The following is an 18,746-nucleotide window of genomic DNA, read 5'->3' as shown; positions in this document are numbered from 1 at the left end:
TTGAGGACTTGGATTATAGAAATAATTGAAGAGGGGAACAAAGGAGGGAAGTTAAAAAGTCCTGACTAGTATGTTTATGTAGCACCAGATAATTTAGTGGCTGAGCTGAAGACAGTCCTTTCACCATGTTGGCCTGTGGAAAACCAGTGTTGTGGGCCCGATGGACCAGCGTCCCCGTCGTTGCCGGACCACCGTTGGCCACCAGTTGGGTTTTGGGATCAAAGTGGGGGCGTTTCCTGTATCCGGTTCTCCTCACGGATCCATGACTACAACATGTTGCTGCAAGTGCAGAGACGTTTGCTCTGGAAAGAACTTTAGAGCACATTCAGTGCTGCAGGATGAGGGGCTGGAAAAGGTGCCAGTTCTTTTCTCACTGCAGGGAACAGTTAAAAAAAGCAGTTTAAACTCTGAAAACATGAAAATGATACAGAGACATCATTGATTTATTGATTCAGTTGTTATCCAGAATGGATTAGAAATGTTCCTGTTTGATAAAAATGCAGTGAATTGGGATTATTTAACTCCAACCTCTCCAGATTATTTACCTTCATCACAGTCTCATCACTATTTCTGATGTTTCCTCAGGATGGACGAGGACAGAGCAGAGTCCACAGTGTCCAGCAGGGTGTCCCTGAAGAGTGACCAGTCCAGAGGTGGACTAATAAACTTCAGAAGTTTAGTCAAATTGTAAGAAAACTAAAGCGTGATGATGTGTTTGTGTGGCACCCTTTAAACTTTGGTATCAGACCTCAAGGCTCACCTTTAAAGTAAGGTTTTCTGAACCACATAACTCTGCCTTAGAACATTTCACAACCATACAAAACATCATTTTGTAGGTATTAGCCTCTACTATCGTGAAAAATTAAATTAATGAAACGGTGCACCAACATGTCAGGCGTTCGCTCCCATTAACTCCCATGTTAATTTTAGTGTGGTAAATCTTTTAAAACTGAAAATTGCTTGTGTTTTTAACTGGTCATTTGTCCTACATGGGTTAACATCATCTCACAAAAATTCCTAGGCATATATTTTAAAGTTTCCCAACAATATCCACCATTGCAGAGTGCTCCAGCTCTCCATTTAGATACGGATGGGTAAGACATGGCAGGTCTGTGCAGCTTGTTCTGCCACACTGTTCCACCACATGTCATGAAAATTCATTAAAAAGTCTATTTATAAGGCTCCTGGTTCTAATAAACCCATAGACAACAATATCAGTCATTTCTAAATGGTTGAAATAAGCTTTTGAATACGCGTGACCTCTGTGCTATTTAATGATCAGTTTCAGAGACCAGACGACTGTATTTGGAGCATAAATGGAGAACTTTTGTTCTATTCTATGAGTTTATATTCCTGATTTGGCACTTTTATTTTTAACATAAATTCACAATGAGGAAAAGCCACTAAACACTTAGATCAAATACACTTTTCTCCAACTAAACGAGCTTGTTAGAACGTAAATAACTTTATATTTTTTGCTCAGTGTTCATTCAATCTTCAACTGTCAGAGCAAACTGAAAGTAGAAGTGAACGCAGCCTTTCTTAGGCGTTGCTAACGCCCAGTAGACATGTATAACCACTATTCCCATTTTTGACAGCTATCAGAAACGCTCTGCTTCCATTGGAGATTCCTCCTGTCCCGAGGGTGAAAAGAAACGGAGAACTGAACTGCAGACCGCCGACCTGAACAACAGCGTCTCACGTAAGCTCGTACATTTGTATTTATAAGATACTTTTGGGTCGGAATAAAGGAACAACTTGTGTATTTACAATGTGCAAGAGAAGATCCAGAGAGCTCTTGTTTGGTTCCACTGGAACCCCTGGACCCTCTTCAGACCTTCCTAAATGCTTAGACAGTATTCAGCAACATTTAGTCATTTAGTTCTGGAAAGTGTTAAAGAGCTGAAGGCAGGTGACTTTTACAGGACAATGGGTCTGCTGAGTATGATGTGTTTGGAGAAGGTTTGATGTGTTTTTCTAAATATCATCCAGCTTTTACCAGCTGTTTAGTCCAAGCAAACTCTTGGAAGACATGGAAATGGTTGTTATAGACTAAATTACACTGAAACCCAATGAAATAAAAGAATAGGTGTACATAAGAAGACATAACATTTCAAACTGACAGTGAGATGGGTCATGACCCGACTGTTGCTCCTATCATTCAAACATGACAGAATATTTTCCAGTTGAGGACATCTGTGTTACTGCTGTAGATGACAATTGTAAAAGGATTTAAAAGATTGTTTGTTTTAGAGGGTGGTGATCTGCAGGAGGTGATAGAAGGTCATAAGATGAGTCTGAAGAGAAGATGTGAACATGTGACTGAAGGAACTCATGAAGCAGGAAGTGGAACCCTGCTGAACAAGATCTACACTGAGCTCTACATCACTGAGGGACAAAGTGAGGAGGTGGACACACAACATGAGGTGAGACAGCTTGAGAGAACCTCCAAGAAGAACATCCAGGACACTCCAATCAAGTGCCAGGACCTCTTCAAAGTCTTATGTGAGCAACAGAGACACATCAGAGTGGTTCTGACCAACGGTGTCGCCGGCGTTGGAAAAACCTTCTCAGAGCAGAAGATCTGACTGTCTGGAAACTTCTGTTCATCTTTGATGGCCTGGATGAAAGCAGATTTTCACTGGGTTTCAACAAGCATCAGGTCATCTCTGATGTCACACAAGTATCGTCAGTTGGCGTGCTCCTGGTGAACCTCATCCAGGGGAACCTGCTTCCCTCAGCTCTCATCTGGATCACCTCCAGACCTGCAGCAGCCTATCAGATTCCTCCCTCGCGTGTTGACAGGATCACAGAAGTACGAGGCTTCACTGACTCCCAGAAGGAGGAGTACTTCAGGAGGAGGTTCAGTGATGAAGATCTGTCCAAGAGAATCATCTCACACATCAAGGCCTCCAGGAGCCTCCACATCATGTGTCTGATCCCAGTTTTCTGCTGGATCACTGCTATAGTTCTGGAGGACATGATGACCAGAGACCAGAGAGGAGAGCTGCCCCAAACCCTGACTGACCTCTACTCACACTTCCTGAGGGTTCAGATAAAGAGGAAGAAGCAGAAGTATGGAGGAAAGCAGAGACCAGAGGAACTGACTGAGGCTGATAAAGAACTCCTTCTGAAGTTGGGTCGGCTGGCGTTTGAACATCTGGAGAAAGGAAACATCATGTTCTACTCAGAAGACCTGGAGCGATGTGGACTGGACGTCTCCGAGGTGTCGGTGTACTCAGGAGTTTGTACAGAGATCTTCAAGAGAGAGAGTGTGATCTTCCAGAAATCAGTCTACTGCTTTGTTCATCTGAGCATTCAGGAGTTTCTGGCTGCCGTCTACATGTTCCACCGTTACACCAGGAAAGACACAGCGGTTATAAATAAGTTCCTAGAATATTCTGAACCAATCACATCTCTTGATGACTTCCTCGGGAGAGCACTAATGAAATCTCTCAAAAGTGAAAATGGCCACCTGGACTTGTTTGTTCGCTTCCTTCATGGTCTCTCTCTGGAGTCCAATCAGAGGATCTTGGGTGGACTGTTGGATCAGAGGAACAGCCACCCAGAAACCATCCAGAAGGTCCTCAACAACCTGAAGGAGGTGAACAGTGGTGGAATCTCCCCAGACAGAAGCATCAACATCTTCCACTGTCTGATGGAGATGAAGGATCAGTCAGTCCATCAGGAGATCCAAGAGTTCCTGAAGTCAGAGAAGATATCAGAGAGGAGACTGTCAGAGATCCACTGTTCAGCTCTGGCCTACCTGCTGCAGATGTCAGAGGAGGTTCTGGATGAGCTGAACCTGCAGCAGTACAACACCTCAGAGGAGGGACGATGTCGCCTGATTCCAGCTGTGAGGAACTGCAGGAAGTTCCAGTAAGTAAAGATTTTTAGGGCCGGACATCGGCGTTTAAACCAAGCGAGTGGATCATGTCAGGTAGCAATACCCCCTCCAGTGGTCATTCCTTCAATTCTTTATCTCCATTGCAGCGTCCATAAATTAAAAACAACAACAATTCATCCAGAAATGTTCAACACTGGCTGGATATAAGTCAAAGGTCAATCCAGACAAACCAACATAAGGCAGGAATAATAGGAGCCACAAGTTAACTGACTATCATGAAATTACTGTCATGTCATTAAATCACTTTTGTTTGTTTGTATACATCGTATTCAAACGACAGAAAAACACATTTTAACTAATGACTCGTGACTATTTTGCTTCATTTGTTCAACGTAAAAACAGCCGGCCTCGTTGGTTTAAATGGGTGTTTTAGGTCTTTGTGGCGGTTCCGTTTGGAGCCTTTATGTGACCCACAAAGTTGTTTGAGCCTTTCCACCCCCGTTAGGTGGCAACTTCATCACTAGCAACAAAAGGTGCAGTGAAAATGATTTGAAGGGAAACAGGCAGATAGAACAGAAGCTGAGGGCAATCGATGCAACCAGAGACTCTGATGTCATCGATCGGATCGCTGAATTAAGACTTGACGCACCATCGTACAAATTGGATGAAATGCAAAATATCCAAAGAGCCGATAGACAGATAAAAAGATGCACGTTTCTTTAAACCATTTGCTACAATCATTTTAAATATTGAGTAATTATGAGCTGTTCTAAAATAAGACAAATGTTGAGAATAATTCAGTTGCATTTCAGATCTGATGGTCGTTCAAACTGTTGCTCTACGGTGTTGAATTTAGCTTTTCCAGGAAATGAGCTACATTTGTGTTGAGGTAGATTCTCAGATAAGTTGATGAGAAATCCCAAAGTTTGACTCACTATTTTTGTTTCATACACAACAGACTGCCTGGTAGTTTTCTTTCAAAGAGTGATTGGGAAGTTGTGGCCTCAGCAATGACGTCAAACCCTTCTCATCTACGGGAGCTGAGCTTAAGCTGGAACCAAAACCTGACAGATGCTGCAGTAGAGTTACTGTCTTCTGCAATGATGCATCCAAACTGCAGACTGGAGACGCTCAGGTCAGGAGGCCTCTGTTGGTCTTTTCTAAATTTCTTTACATTTTCTGCTTTTCTCTTCATTTTCTGATTTAGAAATGTGTTTTTATTTGCCCCATTTATTCCTTTTCCAGGCTGAGTGGCTGCAGTTATCAGAGATCAGCTGTGGCTCTCTGGCCTCGGCGCTGAGGTCCAATCCCTCCCATCTGAGGGTTCTGGACCTGAGTCAGAACCAGCTGAAGGATCCAGCAGTGAAGCTGCTCTGTGGTTTTCTCCAGGATCCTCTCTGTAAGCTGGAGACTCTCAGGTCAGTCAGAGATGATCCAGTACTTTCCCAGGTGTAACTAGTTAGACAATAACTGTTTACATGTTTGATCTTTGTTATAAATGTAGTGTTACAGTTCTTAGAAAAAAGACCACACAGGACAGATTTGCAGTATTAAATTGGTTGTGGAAATCTGTCCCATGTGAGGATGGTCATCAATGACTAGAAAGGAAGTATCAGTTGTAGATTTGTCTTGTTTTATTTTAGGCTGGCCACAAAACCGCCCAAACATTCAGACCAATCAAAAATGGTTCTTCCTGTCTTTTAAAGATCAAAAGGAAAACTAGCAAACCCAAAAAGAAAGCTGCTGCAGTGTGCCATGCCCCTTCTCTCCTGAGAAAACCCATCCCAAAAAAGAGAAAAGCCCAAGTGTGAAGTGAGCACCCTGTTAAACCTTGGTACCGAAAGCCTGCAGTCATTCTCATCTTAGGTGGCTTCATTCCAGCCAGAAGCCCAAACCTGCCTCCCTCTTAAAGGGGCAGCAGGTCAGTCCAACCACAGAAACCTTCATGAAGATCTGAAGCTTTCAGCATCCACAATTGTTGCACCTCACTTCCATTGGAGTCCAAATCAGAAGTCAACAAGTTGATTCTACACCGATTCTACACAATGCAACCATTTTAAAAAGGTTTCCATCCATAAGTTTTCACACATTTTTAGATAAATCTGTTTGTTCATCGCCTCCTTCTTTTGTAATGATCAATAAAGAAAATGACCTTATTTGAGTTTTTCTCCTCACAAATATGACTTTCTATGAACGATGCAATAAATGCAGCTTGCAATCTAAGACAATATGGAAGTATGTGTATATAATAGTAGTGGAAGTAGCTCATAAAATAATACATTTGCTCTTCTCATCGAATCTCTCTATGTTATTAAAGAAAAACCTGCTCTTAGTCAACAACATCTAAGACATCAACCAAAAATCCTAATTTTATACAATCTAATATAAAACAGTAGAGACTCTTTCTGCAGAGACACTGGTGGCAGGAATGCAGAAGTATCACCTGCTCAACTTGGAAGGTGGAGCAGAAACCACCAGCTGAGAAGGTCCTCAGCGAGAGGAAGTGGTGGAGAACCATGAAACTTGCTAAGCTCCACCTCAGCTCCAGAGACGGGCTGATCTGGAGCTGTGGCACCAGGTATCGCCCAGAAGAGCCTCCAACAAACAAGCTCTTCTCTTGGGAGGAGAGGGCTTTGAATCTCAGCTCAGTGTGCTTGTCTCTAGTAGGTGGCAGCTGCACCTTTTCCTGAGCTCCTTGTTGATGCCCTGAGGGGAATTGATGCTCCTGCAATGTTTTCTGGCAGCATTGAGCTTGCAGTGGGGCAATCAAACACACTGTGGGGGGGCTCTCTTTCCTTCTCTCATCTGGAGAACAAGTGACACCAGCTGCCAATCATTGTTGGAGAAATGTGCAGTCAGGGGAACTATGCGTCCAGACTATAGCCACCCTTCCAGCATCCAGCAGTGTCTAAAACCTTTGATTTGGTTTCACCAGAGAGTGTAGGGATTGCAGGGTCGCTGCAGCATCGCCCACAAGCTATCAGGAGTGGGTCGCTTTGTCCCAACTCCTGACAAGAGTTGAGTGCTATTGAGAAATGTGGTCTCACAAACTTGGAAGGTATTTTGACCTACACACACTTTACATACGCTGTAGATCTTGTCCAACCGCCCTGAAAGAACCCAAAATAGGAACATACGGCAGATAAGCCGGTGCAGGACCAGAGGTTTGTTGCTTGGAAGCTGTGTTTTGCTCTGGTACATGTTGATTTTTATTTGTCTTCTCTCAAAATAATTGTTATTTTAGACTAAGAGGCTGCAGTTTATCAGAGACCAGCTGTGATTCTGTGGCCTCAGCTCTGAAGTCCAACCTCTCCCATCTGAGGGTTCTGGACCTGAGCGCCAACACGTTGCAGGATTCAGGAGTGAAGCGGCTCTGTTCTGGACTGGAGAGTCCAAACTGTAAACTGGAGAGGCTCAGGTCAGTCTTCATTTTTCTACCTATATACCAGCTGCTAAGATGGTGAAGTGAGGCTGTTCTCAACACTGCTGTGATGCACCACATTAAAAAAATTCCTTGGAATATCGTGAATTCAGGTCTGACCCAACTAAGAACTAATGTAGGTTTAGTACTGACGCAGATAACATGCAGACCTGCACCGTATAACCTCATCCTGCATTTTTCAGATTGATTGACTGCAGGTTATCAGAGACCAGCTGTGACTCTCTGGCCTCGGCGCTGAGGTCCAATCCCTCCCATCTCAGAGAACTGGACCTGAGTCAGAACCAGCTGCAGGATTCAGGAGTGAAGCTGCTCTGTGGTTTTCTCCAGGATCCAAACTGCCGACTGGAAACTCTGAGGTAAACACCATTCTCAAAAATGTCCATTATTCCATCCGAGGGTCCTCACACTTTCTGAGTGTGTGTGTTGTGCCCAGTTCCTTCAGGAGGGAGGGCCACACGGGGACCACTTATTCATGATAAATTGATTTAAGGACAATGAAAAAGCCGACAGATGGTAACCAAAATTAGACAAAACTAGGTGAGGGTGCCTGGTAGACACCAGCCAACGAGGAGGGAGATGGTGAGGGAGACAGGAAGTCATCTAAGACAGGTTGTGCCTTTAAAGATGAGCCCCAGGTGAGATGGATCTCCATGATGAGATGGGAGGGAAAGAGGTGGGAGAACCTGGGAAGAGTGAGGGCCAGAACAATATATATTCTCCTCTGGAACAGTGCAAACCTGAGAGGTTGGAATTGTGGTAATTACATATTACTATCATTTTTTAACCTGTAACTAAATTAAATATTTACAGATCATGCCTTTGATTAACCTTTCAGATTAATACTGGTTTCACTTATAACCTTATAAAAGTTTCCCTTCTGTATTTAGATTATGGGACTGCAGCTTATCAGAGATCAGCTGTGGCTCTCTGGCCTCGGTGCTGAGGTCCAATCCCTCCCATCTCAGAAAACTGGACCTCAGCTTCAACAATCTGCAGGGTTCAGGAGTGAAGCTGCTGTCTGATCTCGTAGAGAATCCAGACTATGGGCTGGAGACATTGAGACGGTAGCCGGTTGAAGCCAGTCACCTCCCGCTCATCTGCTGCATCACTCACTGACCACTGGTGAAGAGCATCTGTGGAAACATCTGCCGTCTACTCCCCCATAGATGAAAAATTCAGTTTTTAAAAAGCGGTGGTGGACTTTCAGGAGATCAGTCGATGGTCGACAAAGCAGAAGCAGCTTCGCCTTGAAGTTAAATTAGTTCCTGGTATCACACAATGCATCTTTATAAAGTTCTAAATGGCTCCTCGGCCACTCTTATAAGCATGAAACATTCTCTTAATTGTCTCTTCAAATGTCTGTATTATACGTTACTATTTCACATCATGCCTTCAGAATCTTTAGGGTTTAGTATTTACTGTCTCTGTGACATGGAGCATTGGAATATTTCAGCTGCAGCCAGCAAAAACCCATCAGAATGACGGCTATCGGTGGGAACCGCAGGTCATTTGACTTTAGTCAGTCTGGTCAATGTTATAGGATTTATTGCAATCTAATAAAAACTATGAATAAATGTGGGAAATAGGAAATAAAAAGAAGCAAAATGACCAAATAAAACTCCCATGAATACTGTAAATTTAAAGATGTCAAGAATGGAATATCAGCTTAAATGGAATCAAACATAAAGGGAAAAGGCCTCCTTTAAGTTTACTGCAAAAATAAACACTAAATCAAGAGCGACACGCACCAAAAACGTCTCATTCTCTCTTCTGTCTCCACTCATTCTTTTATATTCTCTTCAGATAATGGGGACGGGGTCGCGTGATAACAAAACAAGCTAACTGGGGACTATATTTTTGTTGCAAGAACTTTGGCTCTTCAGAAGTTTCTATGTTGGCTTCCACAGATTGTGCATCCACTAGAAACTCAGTGTTTTTGAGGAACTACCAGGAGTGGCTGGAGTGGAGCCCAATGACGCTATAGCTACATATAGGTACATATAGATCACCGTTATCCTCAACCCAAAAGACCACCAGTTGGCGCAGCAATACTAAAGATAGGAGGTTGTGGTCGTTGTGCAGACGCGGAGTGATATCACGCACAAACGCGCCCTATGTTCTATATACCGTATGTTCGCGACCAAAGGGCGCACCGTATTAAAAGGTGCAGCCTCAGTTACGGTGCTATTTCTGTATTTAACACATACATCAGGCGCTCCGGATTATAGGGCGCGGGCATGGTAAAACATACCGCTACGATAGCTTAAAACATGCATGCTAGCGCGTATTTAGCAATTTAGCGAAAGCCGGCAAGTCGAACAACGACAACAATGTTTCCAAAATTAAAATTTTGGTATTTTTCGTATTTTGTTATTAAGCCCCGGAGGGCTGAAGCAGGACCGCTGTTAAAAATGTATCAGTCCGCGCTTCCAGTTCTGGTGCAACGTCCAGTTCTAAATGTATGAATCCGCGTATTGACGTTTCAACGTCAATCAGTAAACGGAGAGATTTGGATATAGTCCCCCTGAGGTGGTGTTTTTAGAGCAGTTCTTAACAACTTTCTCTTTGCCTGATAAGAGGTCCAAACATTATTTCACTTCCCTATAAAATACTCTAAAATTTGCCATTCAAGATCAGATCCCACCAGGTATAATTCATCCTCTAAATTTTCACAATTTCTTATTCTGTCAGGCTGTTTTTAAACCTTTGGCAACATCAAATAAAGTACCCAACTGGTATTATGTCAGGCTGGTTTACATCCCATTAAAGAAGCCAGCAGAAATAAAGCACAACAGTTACACAGACGACGCACAATAATATAGAGGATATAAAAAACAGTGTTGAGATGGGTTTGTGTCACTTTAGTAAAATCAAAGCATTTTTCTTTATGTGCCAGCAATGAACACAATCTAAGAAGTCTTTGACACTAAACAGTGGACCTGCGGGGAGAGGGTCCTCCTCCTGCAGCTGCTAAGTTGTCCAGAAAGTGCGGGGCTGTGACGGCGGCGGCGGCGGAGGAGGAGGAGCAGGAGGAGGAGGAGGAGGAGGAGGAGGAGCAGGAGGAGGAGGAGGAGGAGGTGTAACCCCAGCAGAGCCTGTCCTCCTGAGGGGAGCCGCTGCTGACGTCTGATCGTCACACAAAACACACAAAACACCTCCTCGGGAAACACGTGTCACACGCACGACGCACGGGCGCGTGTTGGTGAACACACCTGAACCTGAGAACATTAAATTCCACCTGTGGCAGCAGCAGGAGCACACAGGAGCATCACGTCTCCATCGCGCTTCATGACATTATTCGACTTTTCCAGCGGGATTCCTCGGAAGATCCGCCCGGCGTGTCTGAGGCAGCAGCGCCGCCTGCTGGTCAAGATCGTGTATGACTGATCGGTCCAACATATCGGATAGAAGATAAAGTTGAGATAAAATATCTGATTTGCAGCGTCAGGCCTGGTCGAGACCCGCCCTCTGGCTCTTACGTTCACGTTCAAGTCTGTGTTTGCGTTTGTTAATGTGCGTGTTCAACACGGTTTCTTCATCAAGCGCGCACGTGAGATAAGATAAGATAAGATAAAACTTTATTGATCCCGCATCGGGGAGATTCACGCATGTACGCGGGATGAAAACATCTCAACGTTTCCCAGTAAAATGTAGTAAATATTGTAAATATTGGTGTCAGGAAAACAGGGCAGCTGATGCCGAACCACGTGACCAGGCGTCAGGAGCGCCGCTTCAAACCCACTGACGCCCAGCAGGAGCATCAACCGACCGAACCTCCTGAGCAGCAGGTGGACTGTCAAGTTTGGGTCAGCACCCTTCTGGGGGGAGTTGGGTCAGCACCCTTCCGGGGGGAGTTGGGTCAGCACCCTTCTGGGGGGAGTTGGGTCAGCACCCTTCCGGGGGGAGTGTGGGTCAGCACCCTTCTGGGGGGAGTGTGGGTCAGCACCCTTCCGGGGGGAGTGTGGGTCAGCACCCTTCCGGGGGGAGTGTGGGTCAGCACCCTTCTCCCCTGGACAGGTGAGATCAACGCATCCACCTCTCTGTTCTGACTGACACCCGCGTGGAAGAACGGAACACAAACCGGAACTGAAGAGACTATTGAAGGAAAGGAAAGGAAGGAAAGGAAAGGAAAGGAAAGGAAGGAAAGGAAAGGAAAGGAAAGGAAAGGAAAGGAAAGGAAAGGAAAATGAAGGGAAGGGAAGGGAAGGAAACCCGCTATTCTCTCCCCCCCCTGAGCTGAGAGCGTTCTCCTTTGAGAGTCTTTCAACCCTTTGAGCTGGTTAAGCTGGTTTTCTTGGTATTAACTTGTTGGTATAGTTTAATTGTCACAGCCCCATTCCCCCAGTTCCCTCCTGTCCCGGTACCTTTCCACTGCCCTGCTCACACCACACCCTCTGATCACACACCTGTCCTCAGTCACTGATCACACACCTGCCCTCACTCATCAATCAGCTCACCTACCAGTGTATATATTCTCCAGCCTCACACTCACTCAGTGCCAGATTGTTCTTCTGCTTTCATGTGAGACTTTCCAGCGTTACCGACCCTGCCTGTCTTCGTTCTGCCTGCCTTGCCTGTTCCCCGGACAACCTACCTGCTTTCTGCCCCTGACTACGACTTCTGCCTCAGCGTCTCTGGTTCCTGTCTGCTCACCTGGTTTTGACTTCTCCGCCCGGCCCCGACTTCGCTGCTGCTCGCCCCACTCCCCGAGCCTGCAACCCATAGACTTTGTGCAGGCCCAGAGCCTGAAGAACGGACTATTTCCTGTGTTTCCTGGTCTGCCTGAGTTCCTGTTTGCCCGTGGGTTAATAAAAGGCATTACAACGGTCCAGCTTTCCAGAGTGCTGCATTTGGGTCCTAACTGCACCCGTCACACTCCCTGCCCCTGCTCCACGCTACCTGCCCCTGCTCCACTCCACCTGCCCCTGCTCCCCTCCACCTGCCCCTGCTCCACTCCACCCTCCCCTGCTCCCCTCCACCTGCCCCTCTCCCCTGCCCCTGCTCCACTCCACCTGCCCCTGCTCCACTCCACCTGCCCCTGCTCCACTCCACCTGCCCCTGCTCCACTCTCCCTGCCCCTGCTCCATGCTACCTGCCCCTGCTCCACTCCACCTGCCCTGCTCCACTCCACCTGCCCCTGCCCCTGCTCCACTCCACCTGCCTCTGCTCCACTCCACCTGCTCCACTCCACCTGCCCCTGCTCCACTCCACCTGCTCCTGCTCCACTCCACCTGCCCCTGCTCCACTCTACCTGCCCCTGCTCCACTCCACCTGCCCCTGCTCCACTCTCCCTGCCCCTGCTCCACTCTCCCTGCTCCTGCTCCACTCTCCCTGCCCCTGCTCCACTCCCCCTCCCCCTGCTCCACTCCACCTGCCCCTGCTCCACTCTCCCTGCCCCTGCTCCACTCCACCTGCCCCTGCTCCACTCTCCCTGCCCCTGCTCCACTCTCCCTGCTCCTGCTCCACTCTCCCTGCCCCTGCTCCACTCCCCCTGCTCCACTCTCCCTGCCCCTGCTCCACTCTCCCTGCCCCTGCTCCACTCTCCCTGCCCCTGCTCCACTCTCCCTGCCTCTGCTCCACTCCACCTGCCCCTCCTCCACTCTCCCTGCCCCTGCGCCACTCTCCCTGCCCCTGCTCCACTCTCCCTGCCCCTGCTCCACTCCACCTGCCCCTGCTCCACTCTCCCTGCCCCTGCGCCACTCTCCCTGCCCCTGCTCCGCTCCACCTGCCCCTGCTCCACTCCACCTGCCCCTGCTCCACTCTCCCTGCCCCTGCTCCACTCTCCCTGCCCCTGCTCCACTCTCCCTGCCCCACTCCACCTGCCCCACTCCACCTGCCCCTGCCCCTGCTCCACTCTCCCTGCCCCTGCTCCACTCTCCCTGCCCCTGCTCCACTCCACCTGCCCCTGCTCCACTCCATTCCACCTGCCCCTGCTCCACTCTCCCTGCCCCTGCTCCACTCTCCCTGCCCCTGCTCCACTCCACCCGCCCCTGCTCCACTCCACCCGCCCCTGCTCCACTCCACCTGCCCCTGCTCCACTCTCCCTGCCCCTGCTCCACTCCACCTGCCCCTGCTCCACTCTCCCTCCCCTGCTCCACTCTCCCTGCCCCTGCTCCACTCCACCTGCCCCTGCTCCACTCCACCCGCCCCTGCTCCACTCCACCTGCCCCTGCTCCACTCTCCCTGCCCCTGCTCCACTCCACCTGCCCCTGCTCCACTCCACCCGCCCCTGCTCCACTCCACCTGCCCCTGCTCCACTCTCCCTGCCCCTGCTCCACTCCACCTGCCCCTGCTCCACTCCACCTGCCCCTGCTCCACTCCACCTGCCCCTGCTCCACTCTACCTGCCCCTGCTCCACTCCACCGCCCCTGCTCCACTCTCCCTGCCCCTGCTCCACTCTCCGCCCCTGCTCCACTCTCCCTGCCCCTGCTCCTCCCCCTGCTCCACTCCACCTGCCCCTGCTCCACTCCACCTGCCCTGCTCCACTCCACCTGCCTCTGCTCCACTCCACCTGCCCCTGCTCCACTCTCCCTGCCCCTGCGCCACTCTCCCTGCCCCTGCGCCACTCTCCCTGCCCCTGCTCCACTCTCCCTGCCTCTGCTCCACTCCACCTGCCCCTGCTCCACTCTCCCTGCCCCTGCGCCACTCTCCCTGCCCCTGCTCCACTCTCCCTGCCCCTGCTCCGCTCCACGTGCCCCTGCTCTCCACTCTCCCTCTCCTGCCCCTGCTCCACTCTCCCTGCCCCACTCCACCTGCCCCACTCCACCTGCCCCTGCTCCACTCCCCCTGCCCCTGCTCCACCCCCCTGCCCCTGCTCCACTCCACTCCACCTGCCCCTGCTCCACTCCACTCCACCTGCCCCTGCTCCCCACTCTCCCTGCCCCTGCTCCACTCTCCCTGCCCCTGCTCCACTCTCCCTGCCCCACTCTCCCTGCCCCTGCTCCACTCCACTGCCTCCACCTGCCCTGCTCCACTCCACTCCACCTGCCCCTGCTCCACTCTCCCTGCCCCTGCTCCACTCTCCCTGCCCCTTCTCCACTCTCCCTGCCCCTGCTCCACTCCACCTGCCCCTGCTCCACTCCACTCCACCTGCCCCTGCTCCACTCTCCCTGCCCCTGCTCCACTCTCCCTGCCCCTGCTCCACTCTCCCTGCCCCACTCTCCCTGCCCCTGCTCCACTCCACCTGCCCCTGCTCCACTCCACTCTCCCTGCCCCTGCTCCACTCTCCCTGCCCCTGCTCCACTCTCCCTCCCCTGCCCCTGCTCCACTCTCCCTGCCCCACTCTCCCTGCCCCTGCTCCACTCTCCCTGCCCCTGCTCCACTCCACTCCACCTGCCCCTGCTCCACTCCACTCTCCCTGCCCCTACTCCACTCTCCCTGCCCCTGCTCCACTCCACCTGCCCCTGCTCCACTCCACTCCACCTGCCCCTGCTCCACTCTCCCTCCCCTGCCCCCACTCTCCCTGCCCCTGCTCCACTCCACCTGCCTGCCCCTGCTCCACTCCACCCACCCCTGCTCCACTCCACCTGCCCCTGCTCCACTCTCCCTGCCCCTGCTCCACTCTACCTGCCCCTGCTCCACTCCACCTGCCCCTGCTCCACTCTCCCTGCCCCTGCTCCACTCTCCCTGCCCCTGCTCCACTCCACCCTCCCCCCTGCTCCACTCCGCCTGCCCCTGCTCCACTCCGCCTGCCCCTGCTCCACTCTCCCTGCCCCTGCTCCACGCTACCTGCCCCTGCTCCACTCCACCTGCCCCTGCTCCACTCCACCTCCACCTGCCCTGCTCCACTCCACCTGCCCCTGCCCCTGCTCCACTCCACTGCCTCTGCTCCACTCCACCTGCCTCTGCTCCACTCCACCTGCTCCACTCCACCTGCCCCTGCTCCACTCCACCTGCCCCTGCTCCACTCCACCTGCCCCTGCTCCACTCTACCTGCCCCTGCTCCACTCCACCGGCCCCTGCTCCACTCTCCTGCCCCTGCTCCACTCTCCCTGCTCCTGCTCCACTCTCCCTGCCCCTGCTCCACTCCCCCTGCTCCACTCCACCACCCCCCCTGCTCCACTCCACCTGCCCTGCTCCACTCTACCCGCCCCTGCTCCACTCCACCTGCCCCTGCTCCACGCTACCTGCCCCTGCTCCACTCTCCCTGCCCCTGCTCCACTCTCCCTGCCCCTGCTCCACTCCACCTGCCCCTGCGCCACTCCACCTGCCCTGCTCCACTCCACCTGCCCCTGCTCCACTCTCCCTGCCCCTGCTCCACTCTCCCTGCCCCTGCTCCACTCCACCCCCCCCTGCTCCACTCTCCCTGGTGGTTGGTGGTGGGAGCGTTGATCTCTCCCAGTTAACGTGGAGCCATGGCGTTAAGGTGGGGGCCAGGTCTCTGTCCACCGTGGAGGAGGTGGCCCTGGCTGTGGGGGGGCGATCGGACATGGGTCCGTGATGAACGGGGCCGTGGTGTTGTTCGTGGAGAAGGTGGAGCAGGTGAACCGGCTGGTGGAGGCCGGTATCAGTGTGGTGGGAGGTTCAGGGCGACGGCCTCGGTGGGGGGAGCACAGGTGGGGGAGCACAGGTGGGGGTGAACAGGTGGGGGAGAAAGGGGAAGTCAGTGTACAGGATGGTGAGACTGGTGGGAGAGACAGGTGGAGCGTGTGTACGGGGGGGGGGGCAGATAGGTGAGACGGGTGGTGCCATTGAGCAGGGGGAAGCTGGGCTTCAGGTAGGTGAGGGAGGAGAAGAAGAGGAGCTGGGCTTCAGGTAGGAGAGGGAGGAGAAGAAGAGGAGCTGGGCTTCAGGTGGGTGAGGGAGGAGAAGAAGAGGAGCTGGGCTTCAGGTAGGTGAGGTCGGAGAAGAGGAGGAGCTGGGCTTCAGGTGGGTGAGTGAGGAGAAGAGGAGGAGCTAGCTTCAGGTGGGTGAGGGAGGAGAAGAGGAGGAGCTGGGCTTCAGGTAGGTGAGGGAGGAGAAGAGGAGGAGCTGGGCTTCAGGTGGGTGAGGGAGGAGAAGAGGAGGAGCTGGGCTTCAGGTGGGTGAGGGAGGAGAAGAGGAGGAGCTGGGCTTCAGGTGGGTGAGGGAGGAGAAGAGGAGGAGCTGGGCTTCAGGTGGGTGAGGGAGGAGAAGAGGAGGAGCTGGGCTTCAGGTAGGTGAGGGAGGAGAAGAAGAGGAGCTGGGCTTCAGGTGGGTGAGGGAGGAGAAGAGAGGAGCTGGGCTTCAGGTAGGTGAGGGAGGAGAAGAAGAGGAGCTGGGCTTCAGGGAGGTGAGGGAGGAGAAGAAGAGGAGCTGGGCTTCACGTAGGTGAGGGAGGAGAAGAAGAGGAGCTGGGCTTCAGGTAGGTGAGGTCGGAGAAGAGGAGGAGCTGGGCTTCAGGTGGTGAGGGAGGAGAAGAAGAGGAGTTGGGCTTCAGGTAGGAGAGGGAGGAGAAGAAGAGGAGCTGGGCTTCAGGTAGGTGAGGTCAGTACTATACTGTACTGTACACCCCAGGCTACTTCTGTAACACACAGGCCGTAGGTCATGACCAGGTCCAGGGGACCCACCCACGGACAGGCCGTAGGTCATGACCAGGTCCAGGGGACCCACCCACGGACAGGCCGTAGGTTATGACCAGGTCCAGGGGACCCACCCACGGACAGGCCGTAGGTTGACCAGGTCCAGGGGACCCACCCACGGACAGGCCATAGGTTATGACCAGGTCCAGGGGACCCACCTACAGACAGGCCGTAGGTTATGACCAGGTCCAGGGCGCCCTCTGCTGTGGGTCGGCTGCGTGACATGTTGTTTAAAATCCAAACTGTGAAGGAGGTTTAAACATTCTCTGGACACTGGGTCCGAGGCGTTGTTGTTTAGGTGTAGATTAAAATCACCAGTTATTAAAATCCTGTTGTATTTAGCGTAAATGATTGATAAAAATTCTGAGAATTGGCTGATAAAAGAGGTGGAGTATTGGGGTGGTCTGTAAACTGTTATGCCTGAAATAGGAGGGCTGCTAAAAACAAAGGCATGATGCTCAAATGATGGAAACGTATTAAAAGAGACCTCGCGTGAAGACATTTGGGTCCTTGTTATTGAAGCGGTTCCACCTCCTTTCCTGCCCCCCCCCCCCCCCCCCCCCAGCCTCTGTGAGAACAGCAGGTGCATCAGAGCCACGTCTCAGTGAGGAGAATACCATCGAGGTTTCTGTCTAAAATTAAGTCGTTAACTATAACAGATGTGTTTAGAAGAGAGCGCACGTTCAGCACAGCATCTTTATGTCCGTGCTGAACGTGCGCTCATCCTGTCTTTTTATGGGAACAATAAAAGCACTGTTGCATCTGGGAACAGTCCTGGGTTTCTGTCCGTATGAAATGATGGTGTCAATGGAGTGAATGAGCTGAGATGTTGATGGCAGACATGGGAGTAGTGGTGGAGGGGCATGTATGGTGCAGCATGGGGGGTGAGCGTAGATGTGAGTGTGAGTGGGGGGCAGAGTGGTGGCGTGCATGTGCTTTAACCAATAGTCAGGAGGTGGATGTTGTGCAGGAACGGACAGTCAGGTCAGTGTTCACAGATAGAAGCCGGGACCCCTCATGGTTTGGGTGGAGGCCGTCCCGTTTAAAAAGATGGGGTCTATTTAAAAAGGCAGCAAACTTGTCAACGAAGGGGCTACTGTTGCCCAAGCAGCACCCCTTCAGCCACAGGGGCGGCTGGTGATGACGTCACCGTAGCGAGGTAGGGGAAGCGGGCCCGAGATAATGAGCCGCTTCCCCGTGTCCAGCAGACGGTCCACCAGGGAGATGAAGTCCTGCTTCAGAACCTCCGACTGCTGGAATTTGAGGTCGTTGATGCCGGCCTCCAGAACCAGCGTGGAGGCCGAGGGGTGCTGTGCACTCAGCTGCAGGGCCGAGGATGTAACCTCCGCAACACGGGGGGCACCGGGGTGACAGAAGGTCCGGCCGTCGTGCACCGCCACGTGCCTGACCACCTACAGTGATGGCCGCCTATGTCTCAGAAAGGAGTTGACTAGAGGAGTGTGGGTCTCCTTTTGTCCTACAATATTGCACTGGTGCTGAGTGACAGGCAGCAGTAGAGTATTTTAGTTTCTCACACATACTGGAGGCCAGATGCACCGCAGGTGATCAAATACACACCATTACTAATGTGGGCCACCCCGTAGTTTCTCCCTCAAAAACCTTATTGACCTGGCTCCGTATCCACTCTGTCTGTGGAAATCCCTGCAGCTTCTGGGCCTTGCAGCACAGAGAGGCTTGACCAACAGGTCTTGTAACATTTGATATTTTTCTGTAGGCCGCAATGATTCGACAGTCAGAGAAGCTGGAGATGCTCAAGGCTTTTAGACCCTTTAATAATGTCGCTGGACGGAAGTATGTGGTCACCAGGGGAATCATGGAGGAGAAACAGATAGTCCCGGTCTCAAGGAGCTCCTTAAGGGCCTTTCTCCAGAAGGAGCATGAGTGCCCTCTAGTGGAG

General features: G+C 51.5%; 1 pseudogene; it reads left to right on the top strand.

Moving 5' to 3' along the window:
* The first annotated feature begins 717 nt into the window (after window positions 1-717).
* Window positions 718-18,746, top strand: part of LOC130520238 (NACHT, LRR and PYD domains-containing protein 12-like) — a 33,247-nt pseudogene continuing 15,218 nt past the window's right edge.

This window comes from Takifugu flavidus, unplaced genomic scaffold (genome assembly GCF_003711565.1).
Source record: "Takifugu flavidus isolate HTHZ2018 unplaced genomic scaffold, ASM371156v2 ctg311, whole genome shotgun sequence".
Taxonomy (NCBI): Eukaryota; Metazoa; Chordata; class Actinopteri; order Tetraodontiformes; family Tetraodontidae; genus Takifugu; species Takifugu flavidus.
Note: the sequence above shows the minus strand (reverse complement) of the source record. Positions and strands in the feature narration are given on the sequence as shown.